Consider the following 15,142-nt stretch of genomic DNA (forward strand, 5'->3'; position numbering starts at 1 on the left):
GCAGGGGACAGCCGTGACCATCCTCCTGTCTCTGCTGGCTGCGCTGGCCTGGATCTCTGTGCAGAATCTCAGGTCCGTTGCCTCCAGGTTGCGGGGAGCCAGAGCAGGCACAGGAAGGACAAGACAGAGCAGGAGCAGGAGAGGGAAGGAGAAAGCACGTCCGTTTGGGCGAACGCTGGGCCGGCGGGCTGACGGGGCAGATCGAACACTGGAGTCGATGCAAAGCACTTTCCTTTTGATCTGGCGAGATTCTAAGACGAGCAGCAGCCCTCAGCGGGGAGGGGGAGGGGGGCGCCCCCTGCTACCCCCAGCCCCGGGGGACTCCGGGCTGCCTGCCGGAAGCCTGGCCCGTTTGTTCTTCTAGGCTACTGTTTTCTTGGTCCTTAGCTCATGAAACTCTCACCGCAACGCTCTGAAGTGGGTAGCACTATTGTTCTTGCCTCACAGATGAAGCAACTGAGAGCTGGCCCAACAAGCAACTTCCCCAAAGTCTCCCAGGGAGGATGCAGCTGACCCAGAATTTGACATCATCCTGATAGCACAGCTGGTGCCTGGACCAGTGTGCACTGAAGCCTGGATCATGTCCTAGGTGGAAAAGGGGACAGCAGTGACTTGAGCCCCCAGGGCTCTCCAGCCACAGGGGGAGGTAGAAAAACACATGTGAGGAGGAAAGCCTAGATGCAAGTCCTGGCTCAGCCACTTGCTGTGTGGCTTCTGAAAGATCACTTTGCCTCTCTGAGCCTCCTTTTCTTCATCTAAAAAGAAAGGGACTGTGCTGAGCATTAGCTGTGGCAACAAAAGTGACGCATTTTGTAAAAGGTAACACGCCACGTGAATTAAGACGGAACAATCTCTCCCTTCCACCACCTCCTTCTGTCCCGGAACTTGCTGGTCGCTCAAGATCTGGGGTCATTGCATTCCATTACAGAGGTGGGGCCCACGTATTTTAAACTGCATTTTCAGGCCGGCCCAGTTGCTCAGTGGTTGAGTCTGCACGTTCTGCTTTGCTGGCCCGGGGTTCACCAGTTCGGATCCCGGGTGCGGACATGGCACCGCTTGGCAAGCCATGCTGTGGTGGGCGTCCCACATATAAAGTACAGGAAGATGGGCATAGAGGTTAGTTCAGGGCCAGTCTTCCTGAGCAAAAAGAGGAGGATTGGCAGAGATGTTCGCTCAGGGCTAATCTTCCTCAAAAAAAGTAAATAAAATAAACTTAAAACAAAATAAAATGTATTTTCTTCTTCAATAGGTAATCTATTCACACAGTTCAAAAATTTAAAATTATAAAAAGGTATATCATGAAAACGCTCCCGTATAGTGGATGAAATCAGTCTTGGGGGGTCTCCATCCAGATGATATCCCTTAGCACACCATCCAGACGAGCATACAGGCTGTTTCTCTTTTGCCTTTTTTTAAAAGATTTTTTTCCTTTTTCTCCCCAAAGCCCCCGGGTACATAGTTGTATATTCTTCGTTGTGGGTCCTTCTAGTTGTGGCATGTGGGACACTGCCCCCGCGTGGTTGGATGAGCAGTGCCATGTCCGTGCCCAGGATTCGAACCAACGAAACACTGGGCTGCCTGCAGCGGAGCGCGCGAACTTAACCGCTCGGCCATGGGGCCAGCCCCATCTCTTTTGCCTTTTTGACCAGATGGTGCATGCCAGTCCATTTCTTCATTGAGAATTGAAGCCTGCCGGCCCCACAGCCTGCTCCTCTCCTGCTTTGCTGTGCTTTTGTTTTTGCACTTTGCGTTAGCCCTGGGACACGCTTCATATCTGTTCACCAGGTCTTAATGCTTTGTGCTGGCCACTGTATTCCATCACCAGGGCATATCATAAGTGTGGAATCAGTCCCCTATGGAGGACATCTCCAATCCCTTGTCATTCTTGTCAACAGTGCCACCTAGGTCGTTTCACAAATGTGCATTCCCAGCTGGACGTCATATTTCCAGAAGTGGAATTGCTGGGTGACAGGATTTGTGCGCGTAGTAGATTGCCGGTTGCCCTCCACGGCGGCTGCGTGGGTTCAGCATCCTGCCAGCAGAGCATGAGAGCGCCTTTCCCATGCTTGCCAGCTCAGCGAGGCATCTAACCTTTGATCTTCGCAAATCTGCTAGGTGGAAAACGGGGTCTGGGTGCAGTTTTCATTTGACTTCTCTTATTCTAAGTGAGGTTAAGCATCTTTTCAGCACCCAACTCTGCGTCTAGCCTGTTTCTCTCCATGCACAGTCTAAGGCCATGGCCTTGCCTGCTACCCCCACTGCAAGATCCAGGACTAGATTCGTGTTTCTGTCTGCCAGCTTCTTGCTGAGTCACTCTCAAGAAGGAAAGGGCAGCAGGCTCAGGTTATTTCTGCCCTGGGAACCATCCGGAGCTGCCAGTCCTAGGAAGACCTTGGCCTCTGGTGTTCCCTGTGGGCATCTGGCACTCACGTGCACTGGATCATTGCACCTGTCAAACCCGGGCTCCCTGGTCCCCCGGGAGAGATGGGGGCTTGCAGGTAGGGATCAGGTCTGACGTGTTTGCAAGCTAGGCATGGAAAGGACCCAGCTAGATTCAGAGAGGGAACATTTGGAAGGAACCGGTGAGCAAAGGCCGAAGCCATAAGTGACAGAAAGAGGAACCAGGCCGGGTGCAGAAGAGGAAGGATTTGAATTATCGGAACGGACTTTGGGCAGGGAGGGTGGTAGCCACAGCCAAGGGAGCGGGGAAGCTGGGCAAAGATTCTCACCAGAAATCTCTAAATGTGACCTGCACCCAGCCGCGGCTGCTCAGGTCATCGCCGCTTCAGGGTTAGTACCAAGAGCTGCCTGGAATTGGAAGAAGAGACTCCCCTCGGCTGCACATGGAGGATTCAGGCCACTCGTGCGATCAGGGGGAGGTGTGGAGAGGCCTGGTGGTCCTTGCTGACCCTCTCTGAGTGGCGTCTTGGCATCTGTGGGGTAGCCAAGTCAGGTCGTTGTCACTTAATCTCAGTGCCACCCTATGCACCTGGCTGCATCTTGCTCACAGACAGGAGAAACCAGGAGGAGCCAGTGGCTGGATTCCTGGGCCCTGGGGAACCTGCCGCTGTTATTTCCAGACTCAAACAAAAAGCAAATTTGCGCTGGAAATTGCTGAGGCAGAGTTGTCCTGGAGCCATTCAGAGCACAGGACTGCTGTGTAATTTTATGACCCCGAATGGGAGCTGGGCCTCGGCATCTGTGAGCTACAGCAGAGCCCCCAGCCTGTTCTAGGCTGCACCACCGTCCACAGTCCAGCCTGTCCTGTCTGCTGCGGCTGGTGAGCCAGAGCTGCGCGGCAGCTGTGGACAACGGGCAGGGCTCCCTCGTATCTCGGACCCCACCACAGTCCGTTCCAGGACTCCCCAAGCTGCTGCTTCAGACCTTACATCCACCAAGCATGGAGACTGCTGCTGCGGCAGGAAGCACCGTCCCCCGGCAGCGGGCAGGGTGGGTCTGCCTTTCGCAGGAGCTTCTCAGAGTCTTCCCAACGCCACATCACAGAGTTTTCAAGAACAGCTGCTCCAGAAGCTCTCCTCCCCCACACCTCAGCCTCCCTGGGGGAAAGGATGAAAAGTTGAGGTTGTCCCTGAGGCCACCAAGAAATGCTTAATTGCTTTCTGAGAGAATTGTCACCTCCTTCTGGTTTCCTCCATTCCCCCACTCCACCTCTTCTCCAACCACTAGAGGCTCTTGCTAAGAGACTTGGGGCTGGAGCCGTGGCTCCCTGGCTGCGTCCCAAAGTAACCAGGAGCCCGTGTGCTGAACAGCAGCTCACTTCTCTAAATATATTGCTGCACCACCTTTGCTGAAAAAAGAGCTCTGTGTTTTGGGGAAATAAATGTGCATTTTCCTGTGAGCCAGACACTCATTGATAGCAGATGGATGGTGGCCCAGGCCAGCTGAGTCAGCCAGACTTTGGAGCAAGCAGACAGTGTGAACCAAGACAGGGATGGGAACCAGCCAAGGAAAGTGAAATACAGGGACATTTGAGGCTTTCATCCCGGGACTCTAGTCAGCACCTTGTGCAACTGGATTCAGGTTGAGAGCCAAGTAGAGGGATGTGTATTGAAAAGGGTAGGCAAAAAGCAGTAACAAATAGACCTCAAAATGTATCATGGCTTAAATACCCTAGAAATGTATTTCTTACTCATATAACAGGCCAAGGCAGGTGTTCTTGATTGGCCAGTGGCTTTCCTCCACTTGGGACCCAGGGACCAAGGCTCTTTCCATCTTGGGGCTCTGCCTTTTCTCGGGGTCTCATTGTCATTTACATCCAACCAGCAGAAGAGGAAGGAAAGTATGAGAGAGGAACACTCTCCTCTTATGGCGTTGGCTCAGAAGCAGTACACATCTCTTCTGCTCATATTCTATTGGTGGGAACTAGTCACATGACCACACCTAGTTGCAAGGGCAGCTGGGAAATGTAGTCTCTGCTCCTTAGCGACAACTCTCTTCTGTGAGAGGGAGCAGGGATTTTGGTGGACAGCTAACCATCTCTGCCACAGGGTGAAATTAAGGCATCTAAGTCATGGGACCAAGAGAGAGCAATTTCTAACTTTTAAGGGACTATCTGAAAGAATGGTCTGGGTCTTAAACTAGGAAGTCCTGCTTAGGTAACATGCTAGAAGGGGTTTGCTCTTGTTAAGGCCTGGAAGATCCAACAGTATCAGAAACGGGCAGAAACATAGGCAAAAGTTAGCAGAGAAGCAAAGGTATACGAAACCTGGATAATTAGGCCTAAGAAGCTGTGCTATTCACCGGCAATTGGTCTATGGATAAACAGTTTGTGCCAAACTTGCCAGCCAGAGGATTAGAGCCGGGGCCTCTGGCAGAGGCTACGTGTGGACAAAGGTTTGGATGCCTGTGTGTGGAGGAGGGGCACGGCCAGAGGGCAGATGAGGTGCAACCCCAAGGTTGTGGGTGAAACCAGAATGCTGCCTTTTCCTTCTCACCCAGGTTAACACACAGGACCTGGGCCTCCAGTGCGCAGACACCAGTGTTTGTTCTCTATCTCTGAGTAACAAGTCCTCACCGACCTAGAGGCTTCATAACACCCATTTATTAGCTCAGTTTTGTAGGTCAGAAGTCTGGGGTGGGCTTCACCGAGTCTCTGGTTAGGGTCTCAAGGCCAACATCAAGGCATTGGCCAGGCTGAGCTCTTATCGGAGGCTGTGGGGGAGAATCTGCTCGCACGGTCATTTAGGTTGTCAGCAGAACCAGTTCCCTGCGGTTGTAGGACTGAGGTCCCCGTTGTCTTGCTGGCTGTTGGCTGGGGGTCTGTCTCAGCTCCTAGAGGCTGCTCTCAAGTCCTTCCTCTGCATCTTCAAAGCCAGTGACGGAGCATCAAATCCTTCTTGTGCTTGGAATCTCTGACTTTCCTTCTGCCACCAGAGAAACTCTCTGCCTTTAAAGGGCTCTTGTGACGAGGTCAGGCCCACCCAGAGAACCACTCTATTTGAAGGTCAACTGATTGGGAACCTTAACTCCACTGCAAATCCCTTTTGCCATATAATGGGATATAATCACAGAAGCAACACCCAGAGATGGAGATCTCGGGGGCATCTTAGAATTCTGCCTTCCACAGGACCTGAGGCTTTGCGTCTGGGGCCCAGAGTGGCATCCTTTGGAGCTAAAGAGACTTTTGTCTTCTGGCCAAAAAGCTGCCCCACTTGGTTCCACCCAGCCATGGTGGGGTGGCCGACAGGCCTGGCCCCTGCTCTTACCATAAAGACGGGAGATGTAGGAACAGAGAGAAAATGCACCCCACCCACCCGACACCAGGTTCCTTTTTCTGAAAGCCTCATAGGAACCGGACCTCCCTAAGGGGAAGCTCAACAATGCACAGAGAAACAAAGCCGGGCCCTGCCATCAGGGAACTCACCCACTAACGGCTCCACTTGCCCCCCGACACCCCCCATCTTTGCACTCGGGTCTCACGCCTTGAAGAGAGCCCCAGAGTTGTCCAGACTCCCCACTATCTGCCTCACCCTCCCTCACACCCCCTTTGCGGTGGACAGGCCTGGGCACGGTGACTTCAGGACTTGGCAGCTCCCCTGGCAATCCCTGGCCCACCTCCTGGCCACCCAGATGGTGCCCAGCCTGGAGACGCAGCTCCTGGGCTCTTCCCTGCAGATGGCCTGCCTTTGGGGAGGGCAGGGGAGAGAGGAGTGGGAGGCCCTCCCACGGGGGCCTCCTGCAGCAGCCTCTCAGCCTGGCCTCATCCCTCACCTCCTCATCCCGCCTCTGGCCTGTCTGCTGGCTGCCCGCTCCCTCAAGGGTCTGCCCTTAACATGTTCCCAGCACTTTCTGGAACATGTTTTGAGCTCCTTTCAATGCCCCTTCCTGTAGCAAGGCCAGGTGGGCAGCCTCCTCTCCCCGCCCGACCTGGGGCCTTCTCCCCTTCAGCTATTCAGGAATGTAGGTGCCTGCAGTGAAAACCACTAAAAATGTTTTCTTAGCTGCAGGCCTCTCCCCTGGGCCCCAGGGCACAGAAGGACCCTTTGTGCAGCTCCCTCTCCTTCCCGCCCAGGAGCTGGCCTCTGAGCCCCACCTCACATTGGACCTGCGTCTCCCCTCCTGTTGGCACGTTTCAGGGCCTGTCTCTTGGTCAAACAACTTATCCAGAGCTCCCATGTGAAGCCGTCTTTCGGGCCTGTGGCCTTTCCTTTCCCCTGGGAGCACGCAGAAGGCAGCAAGTGACATGGCGGGATCCTCTGCAGGCCACCAGGAGTGTGGGTGGTGAAGGGCCCAGGCAGCCCTCCCGATTCCTTGGGGCCCAGACGCTGCAGAGCTGCTGGACAGGATGCGCACAGCAAGGACGCTGACTGGTATGCACAGATGTGAGCGCTGCCTACTCGGAATTTCAAAGCTGAAAGGAAGGCATCCGATTGGCCAGATTGTTCTCATTCACACACCCAGTATGCGTTTCTCCAGGGTGTGGATAATTACCTCCATTTGTCAGGCACTCAGCAGGTGCTGGGAACCCAGTGGTCTGTGGGATGGCTCTGCGCGAGCACAGCTGGGAGAGGGAAGGGCATGGGGGGAGGCAGGGCTGAGAGGCTGGGAGGCCGGACCTGAAGAGCTGGCGGTGTTGAGGAGGCAGGACTTCTTCCTGGGGCGATAGGAAGGGGTTTTGCAGTGACAGGCATGGGGAAGGAGGTCTTTGCTGCAGGGAGAGGAGGGGACGAGCCTGGGGGAGAGAGGTGGTGTGCGGGGCCCCCTGCTGGAATCCTGGAGAGGTGACAGGCCTGGGGACCAAGGCTCCTTCCTTTCCATAAGTACCAATAATCTACAATTGAGTCCATAATGAAAACCAAGTGTGCCCTTCGCCAGATCTGATTCAGCATCAGGCAGCTCTGCCGAGGGAGAGTTTACTCTTCCAGGTGCTGTTGCTTTCTGCATTTTCTCGTCCTGTCTCCTCCCAGGCCCTCTGGCTTCTAAACAGGTTACAGCTCTCTCCTCTCCTGGGATTCCAACCTTTTTACATCCTCAAACCTCCGCTTTTCCCCTCGTTCCCCCATCTGCCCAGCCCACATTTGGCTTTTTTCTTTCCTTAGATTTTTAGGGACCAAGCCCTCTGCTGGGCACCTTTCTGAAGGCAGAGAGGAAGCTGAAGGCCGTGGAGCTGCTGAAATGTCTTGAAGGCTGCATGAAGGGCACTGCCCACTCCCCTCGCTCCTGCGAGGGGTCAGAAGGGCACTGACTGGGGAGGTGAGGGGCCAGTCACCCCCGTTCCCCGGGCTCAGACTCCCGACACACGGCCGCACAAGAGATGCGCAGGTTGAGTGCATGGTCCCCAGGCTCCAGGATTCAGAAGTCTTTATAAGGTTGGGACCACACCCCTCCTATATGGCCCCGGGAGGTGTTTAGTCATCTAGAAGCAGAAGCAAGCTCTTGGAAAAGTCAACAGCCACACCTCTTGCTCCTGTGAAATCCTCTTCCTTCCTGGGTGTGGCCTTTCCACCCCGAGGTCGGAGAGGAACTCAGGCTGGAGGGGGAGCGGAGAGGAACTCAGGCTGGAGGGGGAGCCGTGGCCCTCGGGAATCACGTGGCCTTGTAGACCTGCACCCACATTAGGAAATGATTTCTTCTGCTGCTTTCCTTCCACAAGACCAAAGCCACCGACACCCACCTGACCAGCATAACCCAGGGGAGCCGGCCTTACTCCTGGCCTCTCTTGGGCTCAAAAGAATCTGGATAGGTAGTGTCAGATTACTCTGTTGGCACCTCACATCACAGATGTAGAAACTGGGGCTTGTGGAGGCCTGGGGCCAGCACAGGACACACACGGGCAGCCTGGTCACCTGACTCCCTGGGTCACCTGACCCCTCAGCCCACGGCCCTTCCCTTGCAGTGTGATTCTCCCTACACGGAAAATACTCTTTACTGTCTAACGTGATATAATCATGGAGTGACTTCGGAGGACAGGGATAGAGATTGTGGGGCCACCTTAGAATTCTGCCTTCCACAGGGCTTGAGAGTCTTGTCCCCCCATACCCCCAGGCCAGCTCCTGCGAGGAGCTCCGCCATCGGCTGCCCCCTCACTCAGAATCCCCAACACGTGGATTGAACAGTGAGGGGACGGTGGGGTAGACAACCCCAACCCCGAGGGCAGACTGCTCCTGCCCTCTAGAGGCCGGTTCTCCTCCAGCCCATCTGGCCCAGACCCACAAGTCTCAGATTGTGGTTTCAACTTCCAGCCCAGGAGCACAGAGCCGTTTGCAGGACGCCAGAGGGGAGATGGCTGAGAGCTGGGCCCTTCTCATTACAGGTGCCTCATCTGCCGGGACCCGGCACTCTCCTTTTGCATTTCTACTTGGTTCCCTCACTGACATAAAGATTAGTGTGCATTCATTTAATAAATATTTATCGGGAGCACGCTCAAAGGCCTGGCATAGGAGCTAGAGGCTGGGGGCGAGAACCTTGCCTTCAGAGGACTGAGATGAAAAGGTGTGTACACAGAACCAGTGGACTCCTGTCCCAATTCTGAAACGCTCTGGCTCTGTGACTTTACTAAGTCCGCTCGCCTTTCCAATTCCTCATCTACCTGCCTTAAAAACTGGGGTGAGGGGCCGGCCTGGTGGCTCAGTGGTTAAGTTCACCGTTCCTCTTCGGTGGCCTGGGGTTTGCCGGTTCAGATCCCGGGTGCGGACATGGCACCATGTGGCAAGCCATGCTGTGGCAGGCATCCCACATATAAAGTAGAGGAAGATGAGCACGGATGTTAGCTTAGGGCCAATCTTCCTCAGCAAAAAGAGGAGGATTGGCAGCACATGTTAGCTCTGGGCTAATCTTCCTCAAAAAAATAAAAATAAAAATAAAAAACGTAAACCCAAAACTGGGCTGATGCTTACAGGCTGTTGGTGAGAGATTGAACATACAGGTGGGCAATGGTCAGACCATCTATAAAAATAGAGCTCTGACCCATAGTCTGCGGGAACCGGCCCAGGAAACTTGCGCCCTGTCTGCAGGCACAGCCCAGGAAGGGGCCAGCTGTCTATAAGCCAGACTTGCAGGAAATCAGACCACTATCTTGAACGACTGCTCCATAAGCCAAACAACAACCCCTGTGACGGGGTCCCCACATGGCCAGGATCAGATTAATGACTGGCAGTTTCCCTAATCTTGCCCCTGCTCCCAAGTTAGGACCAATCAGAGAAGAGCAAATATGTGCCTAACACTCACATGGGACACATGCTGCTGGTCGCCCCCCACAGCTTCCCCATGCCGCCAGCCTCCCATCAGGGCTCACCTGGGCCTCCCTCTGTCCTGCTATAAAGCCTTCCCACCCCCTGCCCGCCCCTGAGTCCCCCGCCAAACGCAGGTGATGGTGGCTTCCTCCTTGGATAGCAAGCTTGGAATCAACAGCCTTTGCTTATTCTCATTTAAATGGCCTTCGTTTATTCCCATATTGAGGTCAAAGGAGTTAGGGAACGTGAGAGAGTTGGTTAAGAGCCCAGAACCCTAGGGACGGGAGATGGAAAGATTTGCTGTAGAAAGTTTCACGGTGGGGACCAGAGGAGGGCAGCGGCTCCAGCCTCCTGACCTCACCTTCTGAACTTGCTCCAGGTGACTGACCTGAGCTCGGGCGTGGGCGGTGTTTGGGGCAGCCAGGCCTGTACTCCTCACGCGTGGCCATGTGAGCTCCGTAATGACAGACCCCGGGGCCCTTGGCACTAGAAGTGTCAGCTGTGGCAAAGTGGGGCAAACAGAAGGAGATGAGGCTACCAAGGACCGCCAGGGTGGGTGGCTCTCTGCGCCCATCCTCAACCATCCCTTCCCTTCAGACCACCTCTGGGTACGTGTCCAGAGCCTGGAGGGCCACCTCTGAATCCCTGGACCCAAGGCTAAGCCCCCACAGCACAGGGTGATCAGTGGGCAGGGAGAGCTGAAGCCCCCAGGCCACGCGGTGGTGGAAGCCCAGGGGGTGACAAAGCATTGTCTTGACATGGCCTCCTCCTCAACCTTCCTTCTTCACAGACGTGCTCCAGGGGCCACAGAGAGTGTGAGCATTCCCTCCCTCTGTCCCTGGGTCCCTCCATCCTGGCCTCGCTCTCTCTTGCACTGGTCTCCTAAGGGATCTCCAGCCTCCTGACCCGCGAATCCATCCTCTATAATGCCATCAGCGGGATCTTTCTAGAACAAAATCCTAAGAACCTTCTGAAGCTCCACCCACCATACAGAGAGGCCTCCAGTGCCGGCCCCAGCCTCCAACTTCATCTTCTACCACCCGCCACCCTCTCCCACCCGCCAGGCTCCCAGCCATACCAAAGTCCTTGCTGTTTTCGCCAGACTCCAGAGTTGGAATGAAGGGCTGTGTGCTTGTGTGACTTCCTCTTGTGCCTGCCTTCTAGATCTGGGCTCCATGCTGACTCGAGCCTCTCCCTAACCTTGCACGATGGTTAGATGTACAGAACCTGGAGATAAACAGGCCCAGACCCGAGTCCTGCCTCCCCCACTAACTAGGTGTGTTCTTTGGGCAAATTGCTTCACCTCTTTGACCCTCAGTATGTCTGTCTATAAAATGCACATACTGATGCCCGCCTCCTGGGGTTACGTGAGGAGTCTATGGGATAGTGCATATAAAATACTGAGCCGGTGCTTGGTGCTTGGGAGATGCTCAGCAGACGCTGCCTCTTCCGTGAGATGCCCCCCGTGCAGCGAGCTGTTTCTTCCTCTTCTGCTCCGAACTAAGATGTGGGTGCCTCATTGGGGTCTGAGGAATTGACAGTGGAAGTGACCACAGGTCCCATCTAATCCATCTTCTACGTTTTGCAGACAAAGACAACTGACACTCCGAGGTTGGAAACGACTTTCCCAAGGTCACACAGCGACACACAGAGCATTGGTGTCAGAGGAGGGCCCGGAACCCAGGTCTTCCGGTGCCAGCCCGGTATCCTTTCTACCGCATCCCACTGTGACACTGGTATGCCCTTTGCATCAAACTGCAGAGCAGCTCACATGCGTTCCTCTCCTTACTTTTAAAGTCTTCCCCCAGAAATAATCTCAGGTCAGATAGTGTTCTCGTGGTTTGTAGAGAGGGCACTCTGGGGAAGGGTTAGTTGCCTTCACAGGGGTTGGTGACAGAGAAGATTCTAGAAGAGTGCTGCTTCCTGGTCAGGGGAATCGAAACAGACTAAAACCAGTAATGACTGGCATGCCTTGGTAGCAGGCGATCCCTGGATCTTTTCTGGAAGGGCCTGCGCTCACTCTGGCAAATTGCCACCCATCTCTCTCTGCTGGCGGGGGGGAGCCCACACCCAGAGGTGCCAGTTGCCCAGGACTCAGTGGGTGTCAGTGGGGTCAGGGAACTGAGTTCTAGGACAAATGGGAACCTCTCTTAGATCTGGCTGAGCTGCTCTATTCACCTGGGGAAGACGGAAGGGCCCGTGGGGAGGATCAGCCATGGGGGCCAAGCCGGTTGTCCTGGCCCCTGGTGACAACCCCTGGGCTGACAGGCCAGATTTGCAGAATCCCGGTCTGGGGAGGGTGCAGACACTCCAGTTAAGAAACAAACAAGCAAGCTACAAAAAAAATTGGGGCCGGCCCGGTGGCACGGCAGTTAAGTGTGCATGTTCTGCTTCCGTGGCTCGGGGTTCACCAATTTGGATCCCGGTGTGGACATGGCACCACTAGGCACGCCGTGCTGTGGCAGGCGTCCCACATATAAAATAGAGGAAGATGGGCATGGATGTTAGCTCAGGGCCGGTCTTCCTCAGCAAAAAGAGGAGGATTGGCAGCAGTTAGCTCAGGCTAATCTTCCTCAAACAAAACAAAACAAAACAAAACAAAAAACGAACAAGCAAACAAAACATCATCCCTGTGAATTGAACATCCCAGAGATCGGAGACTTGAAGGAATTGGATTGCGTTGTTCACAGGTTCCATCCCCTTAAAGTCAAAAAACACTCAGCAATCAGCCCACCCAATTACTACTCCACCTTGCTCTCCCTAGGGCAGGGCCCTCAGAAGCACTTTTGAAGGAGAACTTAGAAAAACTCTTCTGCCCTGGCTATCCCCCAACTCCCTCCAATGCCCCCCCCCCCGCCCCCGTCCCCAAGTTGTGGCCAGATGAGCCTCATGTGACGCCTGCTATTCCAAAGTGGAAATGCAGCTCCCAGCCACAAAGCTCACCAGCCATCTCATCTGCTGCCACCTCCAGCCAGCCGGTGGGCCCCTGGACCAGCGGACACCCTGCTGCAGACACTCAGGTCCCACGCTCCCTGGTTCCCTGCCCGGGGCCCACATCAGGGCTTTCTGTGCAGCCCTTGCAGTAGGTGGAAGGACCTCTTCCAGCAGGCCCGGTCCCATAGCGCCCTTCACCAGTAAGCCCCCGTTCCCAGGCCTCTTCTCCACAATCCTCGCATGTCCCTGGGAGACTGGGTCGCTCGGTTCTTCTCCCATGGAAGAAGAGAAACACCCTCCCCCCACCAGGGCCTCGAAGTCCTCTCTGAGGCCACAGCCTTCCATCGAAAGCCGGCTCACACATCCCCTGCTCCTTCCACTAGGTCCTCTCCCCTCCCACCATCCCACACCCCCTCACAGCACCCCTCCACCACCCTGCGAGTGGTGTGGCAAATCAGGGTGACAGTGCCAGGCATCTTGGCTTCCTCTCCTCCTCCAGGCGCTGCCTGCTAAATATACATCCAGGAGGAGTCCAGACAGGAAACACCACAGACCTCGTTAACTCTTTCACCTCCGGCAGCTGGGAGTGGGCAGACATGGGGGGCGGGGGCCTGGCAGTCCCCTGGGAGGGGCGCCCAAGGCCAGATTGGAGGAATCACTGCCCAGGCCCAGCTGGAGGGGCGAGGACCAGCCCCTTACACCAGGCCTGGAGGATGGAGTCCTGCGGTGGGGTAGTGGGGGTGAACTGTGGGAGAGAGACCACTGTGCCCTCACTGCCCCCTCCCCACTCCCGCCCAGAGGAGGAAACTGAGTCAAAGGAGGGCAAGTGGGACTCTGTTGTTTAAATCTCCTGGAGGCTGTAAGGCTAAGTCAGGCCCTAACCCACTTTCTCCAGAAAGAACTGAAGGGCTCTCCTTTCAACAAGAAGGTGAGGCAGTGCCGGGCAGGCGGCCCAGCTGCTCCACAGGTGAGTCACCTTTTCAGGCTTCTTCAGCAGAGGTGTGAAGGCCTGCACCCTCCCACTGCCCTGACTGGTGGGTGAGCGCCCCAGCATGGCACCCCCAGCCCAGGCAGGCCTGCCCGCCCGCCCACCCACCCAAGGTGCCCCCAGAGACCCCCCAGGCCTCCTAGCCAGGAATGCGGGGCTGTAGGCTGGTGAGGTCGGCAGGGCTGTGGCGGGGGACTGAGGTGGGGCGGGCAGAAACTCTCCTTCCTGCTTTGTGACCAGAGGGAGGAAATCAACAGCAGCTCCTGGGGGGACATCTCCAGGAGCAGCAGCAGGCATGGGCGCCATCTGCCCTGGGTCCCATGACTCCCTGGGGGGTTGGCAGTCTCCTCCCTCCTCACCTTCTGTCCCCTTTTCCTCCACCCTTGTCATGGGGGCTGCTGCCAAGGCCCAACCCCCCTTGGAAGATAGGATGCCCCAGTGTCTGCCCTGGCCAGGAACGGCTGGCCAGGAATGGCAGGGGGCCGTTCCTGGTGGAACTAGACGGGGTGGGGCGCATGGGACCCCAGAGGCACTGTCTGAGACCCTGGGGCTCTGAACACAGGCAGGCTGAGCTCCCCATAACGGGGAAGGCAGTTCAGCTGAATCTGAGGCCAGCGGGAAGGGCTGGCTGGACCCTGCCAATGGAGGGTGGAGGGTCGAGGGCGATGGAAGGGCCCTTCGCACAGTGTCACATACAGGAAACCTTTCCAATCACCAGAATGATCTGAGAAAACTGCAGCAACCTGTGGGCCTCCTGGGCTGGCCAACCCCTGGGTGGCGGAGGGACGTGGCTTCGGGGTGGAGGAGAGTGACAAGAGGAACAGCTGAGCCCTCCACCCAGTTGCTCCTTGCTGGCTGTGGGCCCCAGTGCCGGCATAGTTTCTTTGCGACAACTTGGATCTTCCTATAAATCCGGCTTAAAGCCTGGCCCTTCGGCTCTCGGGCCAGTCCATCCTGCCGGTCCTGCAGTGCCCCCTGCTGTCTGATCCCATAGTGACAGGCAAAAGGGAGAGTTGGGCTTAAGGTCCTCTGAGGCGCTCCAACTCCTCCACTGACAAAGGAGGCAGGCCGTAGGGGGCAGCCGAGATTCCCAAGACACCCCCACATCAAAGACCATCCCGTTGCCCCTGCCAGCACACCTATACCTTGGCCCACAAAGGGGCTCAATGTCTAATCCAGACAGCGTGGTCTTGCTCTCCCGGGGCCCCTCCCCTGGGCCGGGTCGCTGAAAACAGCAGATCCCCAGAAGCCTGTCCCCCTGTCCCCATCGTGCTCTCTGCCACCCCGCACCCTGGAGGGACGTGCTCAGCTGTGGGTCCCTTTTACCCAACCAGGCTGCCTCTTTTTTGGGACAAAAGGAAAAAGGGAAAAGAACAGTAAACACCTCCAGAGGAAAGTGCAAGTGAGCTGAACGTAAGGGTGAGGCAGCGGCCGGGACTGGGCAGTGAGTGCCCGCCTGCGGGTATTGACATCCAGGAAGTGCTAACGGGGACCCTCCGCCACTGCTGGAAAGTTGAGCGAACCCACG

Source organism: Equus caballus, chromosome 11 (genome assembly GCF_041296265.1).
Source record: "Equus caballus isolate H_3958 breed thoroughbred chromosome 11, TB-T2T, whole genome shotgun sequence".
NCBI lineage: Eukaryota > Metazoa > Chordata > Mammalia > Perissodactyla > Equidae > Equus > Equus caballus.